The following is a 5,308-nucleotide window of genomic DNA, read 5'->3' as shown; positions in this document are numbered from 1 at the left end:
GATCATGACCTGAACCAAAACCAAGAGATGGAGGCTTAGTCAGCCTCACCATCCAGGCACCCCTCAGTTATGGATTTCAAAGCCTCTTCCTTGAAACTTCCTTCTTCTAGACCAGAACTTCTCTAGCTTTAGCCATGTATACTAACCTGAAGAGGTTATGTGTTAAAACACAGAATCATGGGCCTCCCTGACCCCAGAGATTCAGAATGACTAGGCTTGGGGCATGGTCCCAGATGATGCCGTTCCTACCAGTGGAACCAACTGCCTGGGCAGTGGGAGGGGGGTTAGCACCTGCTGCCCCCACCCCCAGGTGAGGAATGCTCCCTACTTACTACTGGAGGAAAGTAGGGCAATTGAGAAAATAATGCAGGCATGTAATATCAAAGCAAATACATTTCTAAATATTAACCCACCCCACAGGCTGCCTCCTGAGATGACCCCCCCCCCTTTGCAAGACAAGGTTCTGAGAAGTTAGGAAACTTGCCCCAGTCATGCAGCTCTTGGCTGGCAGAGCCCAGAATCAGGTGCTGACCAGTCTTCTTGCTCCTGGCCCACTGTGTCCGCTGGGAAGCTGCGTTAATGTGTGGCCCGATGGTCCCTCACAGAACCGCTATCATCTGTCCTGATAAGGGTGGTCAGTTGTGTCACCTCTGCAGAGAGAGGAAGATGTTCTCAAGCGCACGAGCATCTACCCACATGCCTGATAATCCACTGCTTCCAGGTTAAGGGGCCCTACCAGGGTGACTGAGCAGGTAGGTGGCCCGACTGGGAGAGGCGTTCCTACCCAGGTCCTCAAGGCCTCGCCCTACCTGCTCTCCTGAGAGCAAGCGTTCCACGGATGGCTTAGCACTGGGTGGAATTTCCCTATAGTTACCGAATGTCACAAGGAGCAAAGAGCTTCAACACTAGGCTCAGAGTGTGGCGCCCAGACCAGCATCATCAGCCTTGCCTGGGAACAGGTTAGACGCCCAGATACTTGGGCCCCACCCCAGATATGCCAAAGCAGAAATGTTGGGTTTGGGGCCCGGGAATCCACATTTTAACATGCTTTCCAGAAGGTTCTGAGGTATAGCTGAGAACTACTGTTCTACTGAATTAAGCAGACTGCTAGTGGAGGACTTGACCTGGTGATATGGCGGGTTCTGGGCTCCCTGGGTAAGTTCTCGCATACACCAGTGGCAGAGCAGCTGGTAAAGCATATGTTAACCCAGCTGTGAAGTCAACTGTAACTTCTCCTGTTTCACTTGGTGACAGCCTTGCCCTGGAGAGGATTTACTGCTGGCAGAGCCTCATTGCTATGGTAACTCTTTTTTTTTTTTTTTTTTTAAAGATTTTATTTATTTATTTAACAGAGAGAGATCACAAGTAGGCAGAGAGGCAGGCAGAGAGAGAGAGGAGGAAGCAGGCTTCCTGCTGAGCAGAGAGCCCGATGCGGGACTTGATCCCAGGACCCTGAGATCATGACCTGAGCCGAAGGCAGTGGCTTAACCCACTGAGCCACCCAGGCGCCCATGCTATGGTAACTCTTGAACCCGGCCTGAGCCCTTCCTCTTTGGGGGGTAATATTTGTGTCGATTAGACACTAGGTAAACCCAGTATCCAGACTCTGCTCCCAGGTCTCTGCACACAGGGAAGCCTCTTTGTTGTCCCTGCAGCGACAGACTGAACTAGAAGCCCTGGTCCAAGGGATCTCGTTAGCGGGTTTCTTACAATCTTCAGCAACTTCCAATTTCCCGTTTCCAGAAAAAAAGCAGATCAAATGTAATATATAAGGTAGGGGATTACTTCATAGGGTAGTTAAAAAAAAAGTCAACCTTATTTCTTGAGGAAAGATCACAGGTAAATGTGGAGCAGATTTTTTTTTTTTTTTGAAGGGGGCAATAATTCACATGTCAAATTCACCCCTTTTAAGTATACAGTTTGGTGGAGGGTTTTAAAATATTTATATTTTATATGTATGTATATATATATATATATATATATATATATATATTTATAGAGAGAGAGAGAGAGCACGCACGCAAGTGAGTGGAGGGGCAGAGGGAGAGGGAGAGAGAGAATCTCAAGCAAACTCCCTGCTGAACACGGAGTCTGATCCCATAACCTTGAGATCATGACCTAAGCCAAAATCAAGAGTCAGATACTCTACCAACTGAGCCACCCAGATGCCTCAGTTAGGTGGTTTTTAATTTAAAAAGTGCCACAAGGGCTCCTGGGTGGCTCAGTTGTTAAGCATCTGCCTTCGTCTCAGGTCATGATCCCAGGGTCCTGGGACCGAGCTCCACATTGGGCTCCCTGCTCGGCGGAGTGCTTGCTTCTCCCTTTCCCCCAGCTTGTGTTCCTCCTCTCAGTGTATCACTCTCTGTCAAATAAATAAATAAAATCTTTTTAAAAATAAAAAGTGCCACAAAAAAATCAAAATAAAAAAAAATAATAGAAGTGCCACAAGAGAGTGGACTGGAAGGGTAAGAAGATGGTGTGGAGATGGTGGAGCACTGTCAGCTGAAGCTTGTTGAACTAAAGCAGGTATGTCGTGCTCATGGTTTGGAGACCAAGGGGATAAAACAAGATCTCATCAACAGGCTCCAGGCATATCTTGAAGAGGAGGCAAATGAAGATGTACTGGAGAGGAAAACAGAGGAAGAAGAACCTATCAAGGGGGGAGAACCCCTCCGAGGAAACTGCGGATGAGGCAGCAGAGACGAAAGTGCTAAAAATTAGTTCTGAGATAGCACAGGCGGAGAGAAGGTAGAAGAGAGCTGAATGAGTCCATGTATCCATGAGTTTGGAGAGTAAGAAAGTTGCTCAGGCAGCGAGATTTGGTGTTTCTTCAGTTCTATCCAAAGGCCTGTCATCTGACGCCAAGATTATGGTTAACCTGGATAAACTAAAGAAAAGAGCTCAAAGATTTCGTTTGAATCATCTCCAGAAAGTCTTGAAGATGGTGAGAAGCTGATAGAGAGGAAGGAGTGATTTGGGATTGTCACAAGCTCAGCTGCAATGGGAGCCACAGAGGATACAAGGGCCAAGGGCAGAGCGCTTTGCGATTTCCTGATGAGAAAAAACTCTTCCTGCTTTCTGATCTCCAGTGGTTTCCATCTCTCAGACTTGTCTTGGTGATACGTACACCTAAATGTACAGTCACATGCCTGGGTCCTTGCCTTGCAATGAGAGAGCATGGACCCTGGTACATCCAGAAACTTCAGCATCAATTTGACTCATTGCTGTTCCAACAACTTTAAGGTGGTTCTTGCGTTGTTTTTTGTTTTTTTAAAGATTTTATTTATTTATTTGACAGAGAGAGATCACAAGTAGGCAGAGAGGCAGTCAGAGAAAGAGAGAGAGAGGAGGAAGCAGGCTCCCCGCCGAGCAGAGAGCCCGATGCGGGACTCGATCCCAGGACCCTGAGATCATGACCTGAGCCGAAGGCAGCGGCTTAACCCACTGAGCCACCCAGGCGCCCCTTGCGTTGTTTTTTGATTATTATTTTGCTTGTTAATAAAAAACAAATAGAAAAGAAAATAATAAATAATACATACATGTATATATACACACAAATAAACAAATAAAAAGTGCCACAAGAGAACTTTCTGGGGTGATAGAAATGTTCAATAGCTTGTTTTGCATGATGACTTCATGGATATATATATATACTTAACAAAACTCTTCTAACCAAACCATTAAGACCTATTCATTTTATTATATCTAAACTATACCTTAGTTTAAAAAATAATTCTAAAAGTATATGGCGCCAGCACACCTAGGTGGCTCAGTGGTTAAGCCTCTGCCATTAGCTCAGGTCCTGATCCCGGGGTCCTAGGATCCAGCCCTGCATCAGGTTCCCTGCTCAGCGGGGAGCCTGCTTCTCCCTCTGCCTGCTGCTCCCCTCTGGCTTGCGCTCTCTTTCTGACAAATAAAATCTTAAAAAAAAAAAAAAAAAGTAAATGGTGCCTCTTCCAAAAAAATCTGAAACACTTAAAATCTGAGAAATGTTCAGTGGTTGACTCAATGAACTTGTCTCCAAACAAGAGGCAAACAACAGGTCACATTTGCCTTGTGGTACAGATCCATTTCTCATTTGTTTGTAAGGAAAATTCAGATAAGCTAAGGTATTATAAAATAAGGCTAACTTGCCAGAGGCAATATAACCTTACCAGACACCAAGGACTAGTATCAACCTCACAATTACAAGCAACTATGTAAAGGAAAAATCACATACATTTACTTAATGTAAATACAAAAAAATCAAAGTTTAATTTTTTTTAAAAGATTTTATTTATTTATTTGACAGAGAGAAATCACAAGTAGACGGAGAGGCAGGCAGAGAGAGAGAGAGGGAAGCAGGCTCCCCGCTGAGCAGAGAGCCCGATACGGGACTTGATCCCAGGACCCTGACTGAGATCATGACCTGAGCTGAAGGCAGCAGCTTAACCCACTAAGCCACCCAGGTGCCCCCAAGTTTAATTTTTAAACAGCATGCCCACTCCCCAAATAAGCAGCACTTCATTATATATGTATTATAAGTCATGCCAAGTTAATGAGAAAGTAGGTTTTAGCATGTCTGCAAGAGTTTTAAAATTCAGAGTTTTCCTTAATTTTATTCTAATTTTTACTTTAAAGTGTAGTAGTATGCACATGGGCAAATGATGGAATAAAACATCCACAAAACGAAACACAAAAGCTTTAGTTTCTAGAGAAAAATGGCATAATCACCTGAGGCAACTTTCTAAGCATGGGGAAAAAAAAGACAATACAAGGGCCGATGACCAGAAAATCGAATTTGATTTTCATAGCTCTCCTGGGTACATGCACTCAGCTTCACCTGCCTTGTTATTCAAACCACATATCGTCACTTCTGAGTGGGAAAATATATGTAATGTACTTGTGTGAATATAATGATAACTAAAATACACACATTTGTCTCTAAGGATGTGTCTTTATATAAATATTTTTGCTCTTATGTGTTTTCTGGATGTGAGGTCATCTATGTGGGCATATATGTAGGGGTTTTTATCTCTAGCTAGGTATTTGTGTAGGAGAGAGCTGGGGTGAGATGTATTTATCTATGGGTGTGTTTGTGCTCTCACAAAGGTTTAGAATTGGGGCGTTGTACACTCAAAGTGGACCAGTAACTAGAGGTAGGGATGTGTGAATTTCAAACAGGCAACGTTCCCACTAATGGAAGAATATAATTTTATTACTTATTTTTTTAAAAGATTTTTATTTATCTGACAGAGAGAGAGCACAAGCAGGGGCAGTGACAGAGGGAAAAGCAGGCTCCCTGCTCAGCAGGGACTCAATGTGGGGC

General features: G+C 44.2%; 1 pseudogene; it reads left to right on the top strand.

Annotated features, from left to right (window-relative positions):
- Positions 1–2,484: 2,484 nt before the first annotated feature.
- Positions 2,485–3,120, top strand: LOC131999360 (SAP domain-containing ribonucleoprotein-like; annotated as a pseudogene).
- Positions 3,121–5,308: the final 2,188 nt, after the last annotated feature.

This window comes from Mustela nigripes, chromosome 13 (genome assembly GCF_022355385.1).
Source record: "Mustela nigripes isolate SB6536 chromosome 13, MUSNIG.SB6536, whole genome shotgun sequence".
NCBI classification, from domain to species: domain Eukaryota; kingdom Metazoa; phylum Chordata; class Mammalia; order Carnivora; family Mustelidae; genus Mustela; species Mustela nigripes.
The sequence above is the reverse complement of the archived record's forward strand: the minus strand, read 5'-3'. Positions and strand labels throughout refer to the sequence as shown.